Source organism: Macrobrachium nipponense, chromosome 25 (assembly GCF_015104395.2).
Source record: "Macrobrachium nipponense isolate FS-2020 chromosome 25, ASM1510439v2, whole genome shotgun sequence".
Classification (NCBI taxonomy): domain Eukaryota; kingdom Metazoa; phylum Arthropoda; class Malacostraca; order Decapoda; family Palaemonidae; genus Macrobrachium; species Macrobrachium nipponense.
Window position 1 is genome coordinate 6,561,661 of NC_087214.1, and position 21,006 is coordinate 6,582,666.

The following is a 21,006-nucleotide window of genomic DNA, read 5'->3' on the forward strand; positions in this document are numbered from 1 at the left end:
TCAACAAATAAATTAATAACACCATTTTGAAATTAGTAATTGCGAAATCGACGCGGTAGGTTATTAAGATAATTCAAACAGATGACTAACGAGTAATTACGAGAGTTGTAAAAATAACTTAAAATGCCTCTGATTGATGTAAACTTCGATTGAGCTGAAATAGATATATTCTTTATTTGCGTCTGATAAGTGTCTATCAATATAACGCAAAAGACGACCTTTTCTATGACAAAACTCGTCATTGTTTGAAGAAATCAGTTTTGGGTTTGTTTAAATTGCTTGAGTGGAGACGAACTGTTGGTATCGAGTCGGCTTCATGGGTGTACTGAACCGATTTCAATTCGTACCCCAAAACGACCGAGGAGGAGGAGCCACCTAAAATATATAACTGACGCCGAGGTTAAATGCCATTCAACATTCACGGCTGGTCGACGATTGAGCTCTGTAAGTTTATATTTTATTAGTTTTAAAAAATAAAAATGCGTTTTCCTGTCGATCGCTCAAGGTTAGAGGACGAGTGCGAAATGTTTACATTCAGTCAAAGGACCTATAAATCATTTTTGCCGTGAATACACCTTTAACTGTAGGCCTTATGCTTAGTTTAATGGTGTCAATGTGTGAGTATGGAAGTAGGAATAGGTCAACAGATTTACACAGGACTGGTCTGAACTTTTTACCAGAAGTCTTATTTAAATATACAATGGCAGGGTCAGGAATCCTTCTTGTTAAAACAAGATTTCATTTCTGAATAGTAATACTATAGGTGGTCGTACTAATTATGTATTATGTAGTTATACATCTGTGCCCCTGATTTGTCTATGATACCTGTTTATGAAAGTGAGGTGGGTGAAGTGCTTTCATGCTAAGTGAACTAGATAGGATATCAACGGTTTCTGAAGTGATCGAAGGTGCATGGAATAAGCAGTAGTCCTGTGGCTGTCTCTGTTGCAAGCCCAAGGTTCCCAGGTAGCTGACATCGGAGAATAAACCTTTTGTAAAAAGACATAGGCCTCCAAGACCATCGCTGCCTTTGAAATAGGCCGGGAATGAGTTTTTACTGGAACAACTCATTGGTATATAGTAGGCTGTTGAGTTTTGACGCTTGTGTAGCTAGTTATTTTTTTTTAAACCAAGATGAGTATTGAAAGTGAAAAATACCTTCAGTTTTATCAATTACCTAAACTGTTTGTGGCTTCATGTCTGTACATTTCTTGGGCAGTCCTGTTCTGTGAAATTTAGATGAACAATTAGGGAAATTAACTCCTGTTGAAACTGTTCTTTTTCCTCACTGTATCTGATTGTCCGGATAAAGGAAAACCTGAAGAAAAGGCAATTATTTGCCGAGTGAATTTTCTATTATTATCGTAGAGATGTTCCTTGAATGGGAAATGTTCAGTGCAATATCCTTCATTACATTAGGCAGCTGAACAAAACCTGTTACTCTCGACACATGAGAGATTAAAATAGATTTGAGAACTATAAAGGAATTTGCCAGTTTGTCCAGAATCTTGACCATTCAATCAATTCAAATCGTATTCAGTACCAGATGAGGGTAACGATAATAAATATTGTCAAGTGTCACGGTGAAACATTTAAGAGCCAGTATTGAGGTCATCTTAAGAACAGCTCAGTTCTTCGATTATAATTGTAACAAACCGCAGAGAGAGATTATCATCGCCCCCTTGCAACTTCAAAGGAACTATATAGTCCTGCTTTCTTTTTCTAATGAGAGACGTATTCATCATTGAATATTATTTGCATCGAGCCGTTTCCCGTAATAAGTATTTAACAACGGAGAACATTTTCTTTACAGACGAGGTTTAACCTCAAGTTCTACAATTATTTCGATCCAAGTCGTTTCAGTACATCCATGAAGAGAAAAAGGTCTTTCGACAGTTCGGCCAAGTCGTTAAGTTACCGAATAAAACAGAAAGAAAACGTAGTATCTAATCATTTACATAGAACAACTGATAGATCTTAGAGGAGAATTAAGAATGTTGCACAATTAAGCTTCATTTGTAACGTGACCTTTTACTACGAACGTATTTGAATTCTAAGATGAATTGAACTCTGGAGTAAAAGGTACCGACAGTCAGTTTTCAAGAACCATTTGGCTAAGCCTTTTATTATCAGTACTTTTTTTTGTTATCCAATCAGTAAATTAGGATAGCGAATGTAGTCAATTAAGTACAATACCCTTGGAAATTCATATTTGCAGAATGAACGCGGTAGGGTAAGATTTCGTTAGTATAGCCGCAATCACGAAATGGTTATGAATAATGAAAGTAAGAAGCTAAAGTAAGAAGCCCAATAAAATAATAGGAAACTTAATAAGCGTTAATTTTGGCGTCTGGTTCGTTTGCCATCTTCATTGTGGTTGTGGATAAATTTTTGTCTGTAACGATGCAATGTGACGATTTTGATGTAAAAAATAAAAAAAAATAAAAACTTGTAAATATTTGAAGAAAACTGTTTGAGTATTTAATTTATTAGTAAATTGTTAGTGTAGCAGCTTCATAATGACTTTGTGGATTTATTGAAACGACTACGGAGTGGGAAGAACCAGGAATTACTTCGACGTCAAAATGTGTAAACTGGAATCAACAGTCGAACTGTGTAAGTTGTTTTATGCGTTGCTTAAAAGAAGCCCATTAATCTGTTGATGACCCAAGTGCAAAAACATTAATCATTTGTAGAAATAACGCAAATAACTTTTGCCATAAACGCTATCTACGCTGGGGATGGTATATACCAAGGCTATAGGTATCTATAGACCTTGTTATATAGGTATCTACAGACCATGTTATATACAATTCCTATACAAAAGTATGAACCCTGAGGTAGGATTAGGTTAATATACCATTTGCCTGGGACTAGTCTCAACTTTTCACCAGAGGTGTCAATGTTAAACAGTCGTAACTACGATCAGGAATTGCGTCTTTAATAAGATTATTTTTTAGATGTATAGTCTGTATAAAAATCTACAATGATTCTGTAAAGCAGTCGACTCCACTTAACATTTGCACAGAATAAATATTATTAAGAACCTTTTGGCATTCATGATCAGATTCTGGTTTGATAGTGAATGGTATTTATCCCATTTGTCTGATTTGCTTATATTACCTATTTATTTGCATAAAGTTAGTCAAGTATTCACATAAAATGGATGCAAAGCCAAAAGCTTCCTGAATTAATCCTCCCTTATAACATAACTGCAATATCATTGCTTTGCACGTGTCATGCAATGATGTAGGCCTATAGTCAGCCTATTAGACCCGGCCACTATATCTGCTTCATTAAGACGCACTTTTCTTGTATTTGTCGAGACAATTGACTAACAAATACTTAAACCACAGCAGAGTGATCAGAGAATCCCTCTGCTGTGGTTTAAGTTCGATTTAACTAAAGCCAGACTAAATGTATTCATTTACTTCTCAGGTCTCTCTCTGCGGGGATGATGTCACACTTCCAGTAACTCCTTATTGGTAAGGCTTCTGTATACTACTTTTTTGACATGTGATAACAGTGGAAACTATACAGTGAAGCCAGTTTATCAATAAAAACTAATATACTTGTGTGTACATTAGTTTAATTCTCAGTAATGGAACCCAGTGTGTCATGATAATGAACCCTGAATCTGTTGCAAGAATTCTCGAGGCTTTTTGGATTGAGCTGAAGAACTAGTCTGTCAGTTTAGTGTCCTTTGTTTTCAGCCAAATTGTTGGTTTTGTCAGAAGATTTCTTGAAGAGAAAAAAATGAGTCGAGTATTGAATTAATCAAAAATTGTATTTCTTTCATGATTCATGGGTCTAATTTACGGGAAAATAATTATTTCAATTTAATCAGTTGGGAACTTACGAGAAGTATATGGTAGTTATGCACAGTTATTAAGTCAGATTTCTAAGTGTTGTAACATTAAGGTCAGATTTCTAAGTGTTGTTCTTGTATAGGGAGGTTTTTTGTTTTCAACTTGATGCCATAGGTAACCTTGTTTTTTTTACTTCGTTATAATATATGGACAGAATACTTCCATAAAAAAGGGCGTATTGGTATTGCTGGTATAAAATTCTCCTTGCCGTAAATGAGTAGTACTCCATGATCTAATGTTGGCAATCTGATTGTTAGGACTGTTGATCAAAAAAATGAGTGATGCCCTTTACGAGGTAAAAGAACAAGGTCTGTGTTGTAATATGACATTCAAGCCTTTTAATCTTGGAAAAAATACTTTTCATCATATGCAGTCCAATACTACTGCAAGATATCATTCATTTTAGCAATTCGCAAATTTTGCATAAAACATCTTGGTACCTTGGAAATTTGATGTTCTGACTAGTTTAAGTTTTCTCTGCTATTCTCAAATGATTGTCGGCCAATTCTATGTTATTTTATACGAAGTGGGTTGTTGTTTTAAAGAGTACTTTGAGATTAACTGAGCCAACCAGCGTAGTGTTTGGATTATTTGAGACAAACTAGAGAGAGGTGGGACAATGTTAGTACTGAAAAATCTCGCCAGATTATGGGAGAATGTTGAAATGGTTTTAAAAACGTTATAGCCAGACTCAAGTAAGAAGAAAAAGAAAGTTATCAGATAAAATTGATTAGCAAAACACAGCCACTCTTTTTAACAGAATTTGAAAGAGGGTCTTCTTCCAAGAAATAATAATAATAATAATAATAACATTGAGATCACGACAGACACAGTCAGACACCAACTAAAGAAAATACCCAACTGGAAAGCCCCAGGGTCTGATGAAGTCCATGGATACTGGCTCAAAAACTTCAAGGCTCTACACCCACGAATAGCTGAACAACTCCAGCATTGTATCACAAATCACCAAGCACCCAAATAAAGGATGACCACAGGAAGAACATCCTTAGTACAAAAAGACAAGAGTAAGGGAAATATAGCCAGTAACTACAGGCCTATCACCTGCCTACCAATAATGTGGAAGTTACTAACAGGTATCATCAGTGAAAGGATATACAACTACCTAGAGGATACAAACACCATCCCCCACCAACAGAAAGGCTGCAGAGAAGTATAGGGGCACAAAAGACCAGCTCCTGATAGACAAAATGTAATGAAGAACAGTAGGAGAAGGAAAAAACCAAACCTAAGCATGGCATGGATAGACTATAAGAAAGCCTTCGACATGGTACCACACACATGGCTAATAGAATGCCTGAAAATATATGGGACAGAGGAAAACACCATCAGCTTCCTCAAAAATACAATGCGCAACTGGAATACAATACTTGCAATCTCTGGAAGAAGACTAGCAGAGGTTAATATCAGGAGAGGGATCTATCCAGGGTGACTCACTGCCCCCACTATTCTTCGTAGTAGCCATGATTCCCATGACAAACTACTGCAGAAGATGGATGATGGGTACCAACTCAAGAAAAGAGGCAACAGAATTAACTGTGGAATAATGGATATTTTACTATGCAATTGCTGTAATATGCATTTCCATGTATTTAATAAAATCACCTATGGTGAACGCATCCTGCATGTGTCGCCCTGTATCATGAACCCGCACATGCGCATGGTTATTCTTCTTGCTTCTTCTTGGTGCGAGCTGCACGCCCTGCAGAGCCTCTGTACATATTTACCTTTTGCTGCTTGGAATAAACAAATCTACGACTCGGGATATCATTTCTCCCATCCTGCAATCTTTCGTCTTCTAATGCAAGACATCACCACGGCGCAGTGACGAAACCATTCAGCATTTTCAAGGAACACCGGAATCAGCATTCAAATCCAGCCGCCATTACCCCTCGATCGACTTTGGATTTTACAGTGCTAGTGCGGTGTTTATGATACGTTCATGCAGTGCCAGTGCAGTGTAATGTCAGTGCTTTGATTTTAGTGGGTTTTATTTCTCTTGTGCCTTACCCCAGCTGAACAGGTACCCTTATTTCCATACCCAGCTACAGAGCCCGAGAACACATCCACCCACGCTCATCATTTGCCATACACTGCCGACGTATTCAACGGTCAAGTGGTTGCTCCCCACTCCCCACACGACCGCCCACCCAGCCTACTCTCCACCGCCTGCCAGGATTCGCCGCACAGTTGAAGAATTATCTACAGTAACTTTTAATGTAAACTGTAGAAAGTCTTCCTCATCGTTTTTCTTCTCTTCCTTTAAAACTGCAGTTGACATTGCAGAAACTGCTCATAATGGCTTCTGCTTCACATCAAGACGAGTTTGGGGATATGCAACATGACCAGGACCCTGAGGACCGCCAGTTGCCTTCACACCCAGTCTCACCAACAGACCGTCGAACCCTTCCAGGTTTTGCAATGCTGGAAACCCCACCTTTGCTCTCCCACACCAGAGTATACCGCCTCCCACAGCTCCAAATACGGAGTTAAGGCTCCTCATCATCAAGTACCTGGAGGAATCTCGACAGGCAGAGTTGGCTGCACGTCAGAGAGAGGAAGAACAACGTCATTATGAAGAGGAACAACGTCGTCACAAAGAGGATCTATGCCGCCAAGAGGACAACTTAAGAAGAGAGGAGGAAGCTCAACATTTCACCGTATTGTTGCAGCTACTTAGCATCAATTCAGCCCAGCAGCAAGCAACACCAGCGGACTCACAACAACTTCCCACACAATCCTCAGTGCCATCATCCACCCAGCCACCACCCCCACAGAAGGCCATCGCCCAGACCCCGCCGCCCTTACGTCCTGATGCCACATACCAAGTGTTCAGGGAATGGCGTAGACGCTGGGATGACTACAGTGTGATGGTGGACCTAGGGTACATTCCTTACCAGGAAACAAAATGATACAGCTTCTATGTGCCTCAGCCTGGAGACCCAAAGAATACTTGAGCACACACTCAACGTGCCACCAGACACGGATCGGAGTGTTGACGAGTCGTCTGAATATTCTCCAGGAACACATCAAGAACCTGAGGAATGAAGCTCTACGATGCAGGGACCTGCTCTCCTGCAAGCAGAGGGAAGAGGAAAGCTTCAGTGACTTCTACGTCCGACTGAAGCATGTAGCAGAGGAAATCAATGTCTGTCCTGGCCATTCTGCTGTGTGCGAGGAGCCAGCTGAAGATGATCATCATCATGGGAGTCAGGGACGAGAGCTCACTCAGAAACTCATTACTTGGACGCTGCAGCTTCATTGGCCCACCATGTTTAATGTCGCTCCTATGAGGCCACACGGACAGCCACTACCGCCATACGTGCCCCTCCTTCTAAATTGTGTGCTGTCTCCACATATAAAAAAATCAAAGGACATGGCAACAGGGGTTCTACCTCGCTACCAACCCCTACAAGGACACTTTATGCCCTTCCTGCACAAGGAATCACAGCTCAAAAGGAAAGTGCCCAGCCAGCGACAGTGTATGTGTAAACTGTGGCTGCAAAGAGGACACTGGCGTAGGACCCCAAAGTGCCCCGCCAACAAGGCCACATGCAGACACTGCGGCCGTGTGGGCCACTATGACAAGTACTGCCGTCACCAGATGAACGCCAAACAGGGCGGCCCGCCCAATGCCACGCCCCCTTCTAGCAAGCCCCCTAACTGTCTCAAGGTCGAGACCCCTTCTTCATCAACTGACTCCTCACCATCACTTATATCCATCAACCCTCACCTACAAGGGTGAGACATCGAAGATAATGATGCTGCCTGACACAGGAGCTGATGTATCAGTGATGGGCCCCCAGTACTTGGAACTCCTTCGCATTCCCAGGACTGAGCTACAGCCTCCTGCAACATCAGTGACATCACGGCAGATGGGTCAAAGATGACACCTGCTTTAAGAACCCTTAAGGCCACCTTGTCCTTGGCCAAACGGTCCTGCCTTGCCACGATCAAAGTCCATGAACGCATTCAGATGCCACTCCTGTCATATGCACTCTGCAAGGAGTTGGCCATCATCCCACCAGGCTTTCCGCGGCCCATCCTACAGGTCACCCACGTTAATCGATGCAAGGAGCTACCCCTGCATGCTGACACGACCCTGCTGAGGCCCGAGAGTATTTCTTACAAACCTTTCAGGACGTACTCGTGTCAAAGGAAGACCTTAAAGCAGCTCCACTGAGTCTGATGGCCGGCCCTACCATGAAAATCCACCTTAAGGAAGACGCGGTCCCTTTCGCCATCCACACCCCAAGGCAGATACCCTACACTTTCGGCGAACCTGTCAAGAATGAACTAGACCTCCATGGTACAACAGGGAATCATTAAGCTTTGTGTATGATGAGCCATTGGAATGGTGCCACCCTCTAGTCGTTGTTCCTAAGGCCAAGGGAGTTCGAATCACAGTGGATCTCACGAAGCTGAACGCACAAGTCTCCGTCCAGCCCACCCTTCGCCCACGCCCTTAGCTGCTGTCCGCGCTGTTGACTCCACCCGCCAAGTTCTTCACCACCGCAGACGCTCTACACGGCTACTGGCAGATGGAGCTAGCAGATAAGGACCGCCACTGACCACTTTCATTACGCCTTATGGACGCTTCCAGCATTGCTGGGGACCTATGGGTTTCGCTGCCACTGGTGATGCCTATGGTTACTGTGGCGACCTAGCTCTCCAAGGCATGAAGAAGTGTGTCAAGGTTGTTGATGACATTCTCATCTTCAACGATGACCTACTGACACACTACCACAGGATCCACAAACTGCTCACCCACTGCCGCAAAAATGGCATCACTCTCAAAAAAGAAAAGTTCACAGTGGCAGAGACCAGAGTGAATTTCTGTGGCTTCACCTTTCCGAAGAAGGAATTGCTGTTGACCCAGGACGAGTTGCTGCTCTGCAAGACTTCCCTACACATCCAACCTGACGGACTTACGTCCCTTCATGGGATTAGTAAACCAGTTGGCAGAGTTTACCCCAGATATTGCCCTGACTGCACAGCCCCTTCAAACCACTCATGAGCCCCAAGCGCTCTTTTCTTTGGACACCTGACCATGACCAGGCCTTCAAACATGTGAAACAAGCACTTTCAAGCCCGCCTGTTCTTGCGTCTTTTGACCCACCCTGCCAACCATTCTCCAGACCGATGCATCTCGCCTCTTACGGGATAGGCTAGGCTCTCCTCCAGGACCATGGATCTGGACATCTCCGAGTAGTCCAGTGTGGATCCCGCTTTCTCGCAGACACCGAAACAAGGTATGCAATGATTGAACTGGAGATGCTTGCAGTATCTTGGGCCCTCACAAAGTGCTGCTATAAATCAAAGGACTGCCAACCTTCACCCTGCAAAACCGACCATCGCCCATTGGTGCCTATAATCAACAGCTACACGCTGGACATGGTTGAAAACCCACGGCTCCAGCAAATGAAATAGCGCATTTCGCAATACTAATTTACTGCAGTGTGGTGTGCCGGCAAGTCCTCTATGCATCCCAGATGCACTTTACTCGTGCACCAGTCCAGCTACCCCACCTCCTTGAGGATATGAACTGGCTGCGCTGGAGGTAACGGCACATGTCAGATCTGTCCATCAACGCTTACCAACAAGCTTCCCAGGACCCAAGGATGCCCCAAACATTGATGCCGATCCGGACCCTTACCAGGTCATTTTGATTGATAGACAATCACAGGCCGACCCCACTTATGTTCGCCTTTCTCGATTGCATTCAGTTCTGGGAGGTTTCCTACGAAACCGCTTAACGCGACCTACATGCATCCTTTTATCACCGGAGTACTGGAAGCTGCGAGAAAGCCCTCTCTACTGATGGCAACCATCGTTGCTTCTACAGGGCAAGAATACTAGTTTCCTTTCCTGCAGCCCTCTACACTCGCCAACACACTCGCCAGACTCCAATGATAGTCACCGTGGTGTCGAGGGCTACCAAACATCGGGCCTCGACAAACTGTTTCCTTCTGGCCTGGGATAGACTCGGACCATCACCAACACCGTCGCTTGCCTGTGAACCGTTGCCCCAAGTCCTGTGTCCCAGCCAACAATGGGAGCCTCTACCACAACGACGGACCATCCATCCAGGCCCTTTGAGTCAGTATCCGGGGTGGACTTCTTCCAGGTAGCTTTGGAATTCCGTTCCTTTCGGTAGTCGCCGGACCGCCTCTCCGGCGGCCCACCTATGGTTGTCCCCTTGCTATGGGTGACCCACTACTGCCATCCTCAGACCATATCGGCACTTCTGCCGCTACTTCAGAGAGGTGGGTGTTGTTTCCCCTTAAACGGTCTGCGCACGCTGGATGGGGACCTCAGTTTACCAAGCAAAGAATTTTGCTGAACTTCCACAGAAACGTTGGAGTGTAAACCACCACATCACCATCGTCGCCACATTCCCACCTAGTCTAATGGACACGCTGAGGCCGCCATCAAGGCTGTCCGTCAAGCAACTTGGATACCTCAAAAAGGCCCCCACAGGAACATTAACTGTGAGGATTTCGATCGTGGTCTCCTTGAATTAAAAAGAAACACCACCCAACCAGTCTGGTCACTCTCCTGCCCACATGGTACTGTTATCGGGTCCACCCTTTCTTCGTACAATGTGTGCCTGCCCATCCTCAGTCATTCACAGAAAGATTGGCAGGAAAAAGGCCCGGCCAATGACTGTGACCGCCAAGCCGCTGCCAGAGCTGCTCAGGCGTTGCGAGCGCAACCTATCGGACGTCCATTCGCCCGCCCCCACCCTGCCCAGGCTTAATATGGGCCAACACATGGTCCACCTCCAAGGACCCGACAATCCCCGATGGATGGGACAACAGATTGGGATTGTCATTGGGTTGGGCAGCGATCACTCGAGTACGAGATCCGACCTCCCAAGTGGTCGAGTTTGTTAGTGCGGAACCCGTCGCTTCCTATATCCACTGCCCGTCCCCAGTCAAGTTCCCCAACTCTGATCTCCCTGTGGTCCCTAGCCCAAGACATGGAAAAGTCATTCAATTCCCTGACTCCAAAGCCCCCTCGCAGGTTCCCAACGATTGAATTAGGCCTAACATAATGTACATATCCTTAAACATGTAATTTGATATAGGTACGTTTCAAAATACCTCTTTGAAACGGTAAAAAAAAAAAAAGGGGTGGAAGGGGAGGTGTGGAATTAATGGAATTTAATTTTAATATGCAATTGCTGGTAATTTGCATTTCCATGTATTTTAATAAAAAATCACCTATTGTGAACGCTGTGGGTCGCCCCTGTATCATGAACCCCAGCACGATTCGGGCATAGTTTGTATTCTTCCTTGCTTCTCTTGGCGTGAGCTGCCACACCCATGCAGAGCCTCTGTATCATATTTTACCATTTGCCTGCTTGGAATAAACAAACAATCTACTACTCGGGATATCATTTGTCTCCCATCCTGCAATCTTTCGTCTTCTAATGGCAAGACATCCACCACCTATCGCCATTAATACCATCTGATTTTTTTCATGTGGACGACATGCGAAGCTGTAATGGTAACCAGGCATCAAGGAAAATAGATACCCTAATCCAGACTGGGAGGGGGGGAGGGGGTAAGGATTGTATGCTGGGGTGCATCAGGATGGAGTTTGGAATAGAAAAATGCGCCTTAGTCAACATACAAAAGGGCAAAGTAACCAAGGACTGAAGGGATAAAGCTACCAATAGGGAACAACAATCAAACACAAAACACAGATGCGAACGGGATACCAAATACCTGGGGAACTTAAGTGGAATAAGGGGATATTTCAAACACCAAAGAGATTGAAGGGACACGATCAGGTAAAGAATACTTATGCAAAGACTCAAGGCAGATACTCAAGTTCAAAACTCAACCGCCGGAAATATGATTAAAATAAAAGCCCCATTAAACCACCGCTGGGCAGTGGCCAGGTAACTCAGATAGAAGCCGCGTGAATAGATGGAATGTGGACGAAGGCAGAACCTTCGCAGAATAGACCAAGAAACAGCAATGGGAAACACATGACATTACACAAAGCACTACAACCTAAGAGCAAATATGGACAGGATTAATACATAACACGAAAGGAAGGGGAGGGAGGTATGGGCGAACTACTAAGCATAGAGGACTGTGTCAACATCGAAGAAACCAGAGCAACTGGGACAATATTATGAAAACCATCAAAGATGAGTATACTCAAAAGAAGTGCATGGGAAAGAAGGAACTGATTAAAAGTAAGACTAAAACCGAACCCAGACCCGGAAATATACAGTGAGAGGTAAAGAATGACAAGCATAAAAACAGGAAGGAATGGCATAACAAACCCAATTAAACACGGGACAATACATGAGAAGATTAAAGAAACTAGCCAGCGATGGACCCACATGGGCAATGGCTACTGAGGGGAGAGCTCAAGAAGGAAACCTGAAGGAATGCTAACAGCGGCGACGAAGATCAGGCCCTAAGAACCAAGATGTTCAAAAGAACAAATAGATTGGAAATAACATCTCTCCCCCATAGGTAGGGGAAAGTGTGCAATACGAAAAAATGATACCATAAACCAACAGAGCAAGCGAATGTTCTGGCCACTTGCACAGAATCAGTAGCAAAAAGAGGCATGATTCAGTTTGGCAAAATCCCTCCACTGGAGGCCTGTGCCAAGAAACACCAGCTACCTTGCAGTAACTATGTGGGTACGAGCACCAACCTGAAGGAGTGATAGAAAACGATCAGGCAAAGATCCTCTGGGGACTATGGTATCAAGAACGGATGAGGGTGATACGTGCAAATAGACCAGAACATGACCGTTGATTTGCCAAAAGTCAAGAATAAAGTATCACTCATTGATCTCGCAATAACCGATGGGACACCAGAGTTGAAGATAAAGAACGGGAAAGGGAAAAAATGAAAGTATCCAAGACCCTTGAAAATAGAAAATAAGAAGGAAATGGGATTATGCCAGTGGAAAATTGTACCCATAATCGCTAGGAACACTAGGCACACGATCCAAGATCCCTGAAAAACTAATCCTAGAAAAACTAGAGGCTGAAGTAGCTCCAGGGGAAAAACAAAAAAAAAAAACTCCCCATGGCAGAAGAGTGCGATCGTTAAGAAAACGGCCGCACATAGTAAGAAGAGCTGATGGGACTTCCTAAGAAGGCAGGGATTGCAACCCGGAACCCACCCACACTATAAATAACCCACCCGATGTCCTAATTGAAGGACTGTGATTAAAGCAAAAAAAAAAATAAATAAATAAATAAAGGGATAGAGCTACCAGGATGGGGATAGGCGATCAAAACATTGATGAGACAGATACAAATACCTGGGTAAATCATGGAAAGAGTAGGATATTATAAAACACCAAGGGGATGAAGGGACACACGATCAGGAAAGAGATATATGCAGGCCTTGATCGCCCGGAAGTTCTTGGATGAAATAGCCATAAACACTATGGGCATGTTACCTAGTATCTGATACAGCGCCAGGAATAGTTGTAGTGGACGCGAAAGCTGAAAACTCCACAGCGTAGAACCAGAAAACTCGGAAGCACATGGAATAATACACCAAAGCACTAAACCCAAGAGGCATTTACGGACAGACTTATACATAAGACACCAAAAGGAGTGCATGGGAAGAAACGGCTGAAATAAGAGTAGACGAAGATCCAGAGATAATACGGAGGACACGAGAATGACAAAACATAAAGGAAAATTAATTACAACAAGAAATCAATGGCGACGTATTCAAAAGTTCCTAAAGGGACAATTGACTTACCCTTTTCAGGACCATATTTTTTGGTAACGCAAGGCACTGAGCGACTCCCTTCCTTTACCAATTCCTCCCCCCCTCCTCTCTCTTCTCTTCTCTCTCTCTCTCGTCCTTCTCTCCTCCCCTTCTCTCTCTCTCCTCCTTCTTTACCAACCAACCTCGACCTCTGTGTTGACTCGCATTATCACAATCATCTCAGGTAGTTAAATCATACTCGTGAATTAACAAAAATAACATTTATTTATTTAAGAATAAAAGGATTAACTAAATTAAATCCAAATTGCTCAAAAAGAACAAAATAGTTCGAACTGAATAAGTTCATATTAAAAATCCAAATAATGCACCACTTATTATTCAAACAGAAAATCCAAAAATAACCCTGGGGAATCGGACCAAACCCGTCCACCCCTTTCTCTATAATAATTAGAATCAGTCAGTATAAATCAAGAACGTCATAGTCTCCCCACCACCATTAACCAATGGAAAACTATCAGATAAGTTCCCAACTGAAAGTTGCCAGAGACCTACCAGAGAAAAAAAAAGGAAAGCAAACCTCACATAAATGAATTGCAAACAAACCAAAAATGAACATAAATCAAAAAGTCAATATGGAAAAGGACATCCTCTGAAACAAAGGTTTAAAAATAGCAAAAAGACAAAGGCACGCTAGGGCTTAAAAAGTTACGCTTTACCCCATTTCAGCGTTTATGGAGCATTAACATTTAAAAAAACAAAATCCATACAGGCTATATATAGTCCATTCCCAAAACAATGGCCGCTTCTCTGACTTGGGCGCTTGTCTCCAATGTTGGTTGTCCTTACCTTACCCATTGATATTGACGTCACTGATTCGTCACAAATTCATTGGAACAATAGGGGGGAGCAGATGCTGGGACGTCATATGCAGCTCATTATCACACCCAAATAAGAAACCTACCCAAAACCAGAATCCTTGCTTCGGCTCATGCACGGGGTTGCAAACCACGTGGCCTGTCTTTGCTTAGGCTGCAACCTTCCCAAATCGCGGTCCACCCCCAATTGATGCGTCATTTTAGTCACCGCTTGTTTCCATGGGAAGTCAAAATGATGATATCTATCGTTTCAAACAGGATGTCACTGCTCCATATACATCCAGTCCAACTGAACACACTATAGCGGTCAGAAATAAAACTTTTGAATAAACTTTTTATCCAAAAACATATGCATATCCAAACCCAAATTAATTTCACTAATTAATACTACATTTCACATGGACAGTACATGAGGCAGACCAAAGAACTGGCCAGCCGATGAAACATGGGCAATGGGCTACAGAAGGGAAGAACTCAAAGAGAAACAGAAGGAAATTGCTAACAGCGGCGCAAGATCAAGTCCCTGAGAACCGGTTATATCCAAAGGAAACGATAGATGGAATTAAACATCAATAGGCCATATGCAGGAAGTGCAATTATGAAAAAACGAGGGAACTATTCTCTTAGACCTTTGAAAAAGAGGCATTGAATTCAGGGCAAAAGCCCTCCACTGGAACCTGTGTGAGAAGGCACCAGCTACCTTGCAGTAATAAAGGGGTGGTACGAGCACCAACCTGAAGAAGTGATATAAAAACGATCAGGCTAAGTAGTGACTTTTGGGGTCTTATGGTATCAGAACCAGGATAACGGTGCAAAATGGGCCAGCCGTGACGTTAAATTACAAAAATCAAGAAAAAGAAATTAGCACCCTCACTGGATGTTGCAATACCATTGGACACCAAGATGAATAGAAGAAAAAAGGGAAAAAAGGGAAAAAATGGATAAGAAATCAAATAAAAATAAGAAGGATTGTGGATATTGCCAGTGGAAACAATTGTAACCCATAATCATAGGAAACACCTAGGCACGATTCCCAAGATCCCTGAAAGGAAACTGGAGAAACTATAGGCTGAAGTGCTTCTGGACTCATTCAGAAGAGGGTGTGCTCCTACAAACAGGCGAACATAAGTCAAGAAAAGTTGATGGATTCCTAAGGAGGCAGGATGCAACCCCGGAAACCTCACACTATAAATAGTACCATCCAGTCGAATTGGAGGACCTTATTTGGATAGACAACCTCCCCCCCAAAAAAAAAATTATAATAGTAATTAAATACTAATAATAATAACTAATTCTTAATAAGAATAATAATAATAACATAGCAAGTGAGGAGACCAGCCACTTGTCAACGAGTTGAAATTCGATACATTGAATTCAGAGATTATTAGAGTTAACTTAAAACTCTCCCTCTCTCTCTCGTTAGCTCCTATTTTTTGACAGAAGTGAAAGGTCGAAGCAATATACATAAAAGTTTCACCTTCCCCTGTTGCATCAAAACCTTCTCTTTATAAAACGTCAAATTTCCACTGAACAAAGTAATTTCGCCCGGAAAATGACTTTCGGTTTCAACATTTAAAGCATCGGTTGATCACTATTTTGCAATTATTTCATGTAAAGAGTTTTATTGTTTATTGACTTTCTTTACTTTTTCTTCTTGTTTTTTCTCCCTCAATCGTCTCTGCTCTTTTTGGCCTCCAAGGTTGTTGACGGAAATTGACGAAGACTGAAAAGATTTGGGGAGAGACCGTTTGAGGCAGCTCAAAGTGGACTTGGGAAATGCCGACATTATATTGAGAAGAGCTTTTCTTCATTCGTCTTCTTCCATCTATGTATCTATCCTCGAAACGCAGGACCGCAACACAGTGAATTTGTATGGGTTGGTTTTTGGTGCCATGTGTGTATGTTTATAAAGAAAATCATGTCCAATGGGTGAAAATATATAATTAAACCGAGTCTGATTTTTTCTAAACAGGAAAAAATTACACGCATTAAATTACATGCGAATTTATTTTGTAAAAACGGTAAAAATTACATATCTAGATTTTCTTAAATAATAAAAAAACAAAGCTGCTAATCATATATGACATAGGTTCTGTAAACGCGCCATTTAAAATGTTGAATATTTGAGTAAAAACGAGGGTCAGAATCCGCATTACCAACTCTAATTTTTCATAACCCTATTTTTTTGTTTTATCTTTGTGTTGAAATTATTTTAAAATTTCGCGACTCCAAAAGAGACATTCGATCTGGTAAACAATATCGTCTACAACATTCCCTCCATAACTGAACCAAACAAAACAAAAACTTCTTTCAGTTTTCTGCTTCTGAAGGTTGTGAAACGAGAACCCACAAAATCACTGTATAAAACGTGTTTTACCTTATGAAGTATTTACATTTTCTTTTACCTCCCCCACACTCGAGTACTTTCAGAACTGCTGGGCCTTGACCCTAGGCTGACAACCTACAAATCTCTTTAAAAAAGGCCAATGATGGGGCCCTGAAAGTACTCGAGTGTGGAGCCAAAAAAAATAAAATGGTAAAATACTCATATGTCAAACACGTTTATACACAGTGATTTGGTCGGGTTTCTTTTTCAATTTCCCCTAACTCTTTTTGATACCCTCCCCCAAGGAAGACTGAGATGGGAAGATCAAGGTGTCACAACTCGGCATGACCTGAGCCATAAATAAAACCCTGGCGTTGAATATGATTATCACTGGTGGCTGCAGGATACGGCAGGCCCGTAAACGCGACTTTGTCCAAGGGCTCTGGTTACGAACTGGTCCCTTGCCGACATGGGTGGCTGCGTTGGCCAATCACAGCCCGGTAAAAGTTGACGTTATAAAATGGACGTCATCTCCCTTTCAAGCCAATTCATTAGAGGGGAGACGAATAATGTTTAAAAATAAAGCTCCAATGTATTTTCTCCAAAACCCGTTTTAGTTTGTATTGACCCCTTTGGTTTGCGTTCAAGACTATCATTCACTCATCTCCCCAGCAAGTATCAATTGTCATTTTTTTCCAACCTAGATAACGAACTGCCTTCACATATGGTCAGAAAAACATTAAATCGAATCCATAAAAGAATCGAGAAGGACTTTTCCTATTTGAGGGGGTATAACATTATGGGTCTGCTCTAAACATTAATTTCAGTATGCGTCACAAATGCCGTCACCTTAAGTGTTATTTTGAGCGTTCTAATACCGCTTATCTTACATAAGCCTGCCCTTTATTAATTAAGTCCTATAAACCTTCTGCGGACGTCACTGTCTCCCATGTAAATATGTCATCTGCTCCCCCTAAGTTTGCCTCAGCATGCAGGCTGGAAAACCGCCATTGCATGGAATGCTGTGATTAGGTTGGCGATTCCCCCATCCCCTCTTTTGTGAGCGAATAATGACATTTCAGTTCATCCCAGCTATTTCAGCTTTATAATTTGGTCCTCCGCCATTGTTCCTGGAACACTACTGCCTCCTCATGTCTGGAAAAGGTGCTCTACATATAAGGGCCTGCTTCCTTCTCGTAAGTTGAATTCACATCAAGCAGCTTGATTAATAGATCACTTTGACCTACTTGGAACACAGCAAAACAAGAGCCAAGCAACATGACCTCCTGATGCTGCTTAATTGATCACTATCTGTTACATGCAGGCAATGTAAATGTATTCTTTTTAATGCTACTTGGCCGATTTAGTATACTGAAACAAATTAAAGGATGTGGCTAATAAAATAAACTTCTTACCTGGGAGTCAAGGTCATAATAAAGCCTAATTACTGCATTGTGGCCCTACGGTCGTATTTAAAAGATATTATAAACCTTTTACCATTCCTTAAAAAAAAAAAAAAAAAAAAAAAAAAAAAAGAAAAAAAAAAAAAAATAAGGACTATGGGCCAATAGCATTGTCCTATGTTGGGTGCATCATTATCAGTAAAAAGTCAAGTACCTTTGGGAAAATAAAACACTTCACAATCAAAACATCAGGAAAACAGTTGTAGTACCAAGATAATAATTAGTAATGTGGTTGCTGCTATGGTCCGCCGCAACCACAAGCTGGACAAATTGCCATACAGTAGCCTTACGTGAAGGCTTTCAATTTAAACAAAAATTCTCTTTGGAGTGAGAGAGTAGAAGAAGCCATATAGCCATTCGGTATTTGCAAATTGTTTTTTGTTCTTGCTTTTAATAAACAACGGTTTACGATAAGGTTTTGCGGTGCTTGTTTTGGTCCCTCCCAAAAGCTAACCTGTTTTTAGTCTTTTGTTTTGATCTTCCTGGTTCGGTCGTATTTCAAGAGATCATTATTTTTTTTATTTTTTGGGTTTTTTGTGTAGGGCTTAGTAACCGTAGAGGGACCGGCATGAATGTTTTGTTATAATTGGGTAGAAGAAGTTATAGAAAAAGGCATATGCATATATACCCCACGTTAATCCAATGGAAAAACGGAAAGAGAGAGGAGAGAGAGATTACTGGCAAATGGGAAAAGCCATAAAAGATGGAATTAAAAGAAAGCAAGAAAGGTCTTGAGGGAGAAGAGCTCCAGTAAAAGGCGTTACTATGTACGTACATCACCCCTGCCAGCCCAGCCCCCGCCAACCCCCACCCTCCCCTCCTTGCCCCCCAACTACTTCTCAGCTGGGGGATGGGGGGGGGGGAACCTCGGACTCTTCTGCCATAGCTACTTCTCAGGGGGGGGAACTGATAATAAACGTAACGCAAAAGGAGAGTTTAGAACCATTGCATGAATAACAGCAAGTGGGCAACCTAACCGTTTGACAAGGATGCAATCAGGAAACGGGTTAAATTTCAAGGAAAATTCAGGGTGGAAGTCAAAGAAAAGAAATTGGACAATAAAATGATGGCTATTTAGAATTTGAATAAATATTAATAATTACAATAAAAAAAATATCTTAAGGTAATTTTGAAAGGAAACTGAAGGAACTCTAGGTAAACACCGACTACGAGAATTTTCCTCTTGCGAACCAGCAGTCAAAACACTCAACAGTTCACTAACTTCTATGTCAACTTTTCAATAATATTTCAAACAAATTCAATCAAGGCGCCAGAAGTCCTGCCCGCCTCCGGCCGCTCCGTATCATTAGATTCGTTACTTGTCTCGCACCCGCGTTACTCGGTCTCGTTATCCGTTTACCTTTTGTACTGTCCAGTCTGTCACCGACTTACTATTATAGTGGGGACTTTTGGCGAATACTATTGTTAGAGTCTGGAACTGGTTATAGGCGATTTCTTCACCCCCCCCCCCCACCCCCCCCCCCCCCCCCCCCCCCCCCCCCCCCCCCCCCCCCCCCCCCCCCCCCCCCCACCCCCCCCCCCCCCCCCCCCCCCCCCTCCCCCCCCCCCCCCCCCCCCCCTCCCCCCCCCCCCCCCCCCCCCCCCCCCCCCCCCCCCCCCCCCCCCCCCCCCCCCCCCCCCCCCCCCCCCCCCCCCCCCCCCCCCCCCCCCCCCCCCCCCCCCCCCCCCCCCCCCCCCCCCCCACCCCCCCCCCCCCCACCCCCCCCCCCCCCCCCCCCCCCCCCCCCCCCCCCCCCCCCCCCCCACCCCCCCCCCCCCCCCCCCCCCCCCCCCCCCCCTTCCCCCCCCCCCCCCACCTTCTGACTGTCTACTTTGGAAAGGAAAAGGTATTAAAATTTATTTTGGCAAAGGTGTGAATTTTCATTTTTTAATGTGAAGAAATTTGGTCGAGAGTTGATCAAAATCATATTATGAATGCAACCAGGTGCATTATCTTGGTCATGAAACGTGAATAATGGTACATGTATGTTATGTTGATATTAATCTTGGGATGTGGATAGCTGATTGTTTACCAGGGTGTATTGTTCTGTCCAGTCGAACTTTTTAACTAGAGGTAAACTAAAGAACAAAGGACAGGACCTTAAATGGTGGGCCAAATGATGAGCCAGGTAACAAGGGGCAGAAGCAGTTAGCTACTCTCCAGAACGATTTGTCAATCACTGTATGTTCTCCATCCGACTGCCAAGCCAGTAGACCATCATGTTCCCACTATCCATTAACTTAAAGAAATGAAAAAAACAACAGGATACTGGCTCAACAGGATACTGGCTCCATACATAAAGGGCATGAAGGTAGGTCCAGGTGTTTCATCAAACCCCCATTTCCATCCATAGGGATGGCAAATCCGTCAAATATGTGAAAAGATTTACGATCATTTCTAGTTTATGGCTATTTTGAAACCAATTATGCTTTAAAAATGATAAGATTCATTCCCCAAATCTTTCGTCAGGCAGTAGACATCTCTCTCTCTCTCTCTCTCTCTCTCTCTCTCTCTCTCTCTCTCTCTCTCAGTCAAATGTAATTAGTGGATGTGGATGATTTGTTGCTCCCTGGAGCCTGGGCCTTAGAGGCAAATGTTATAATTTTTTTTAACTGTTTTGATAGCCGGTGGTTGGTAAAATTACACGAAAGATTTTAATGATACGAAAAAACTTGGAAATCGTTGTAAGGAGATATAAGTTACTGTTTTTTTATTTTACTATAATTCAA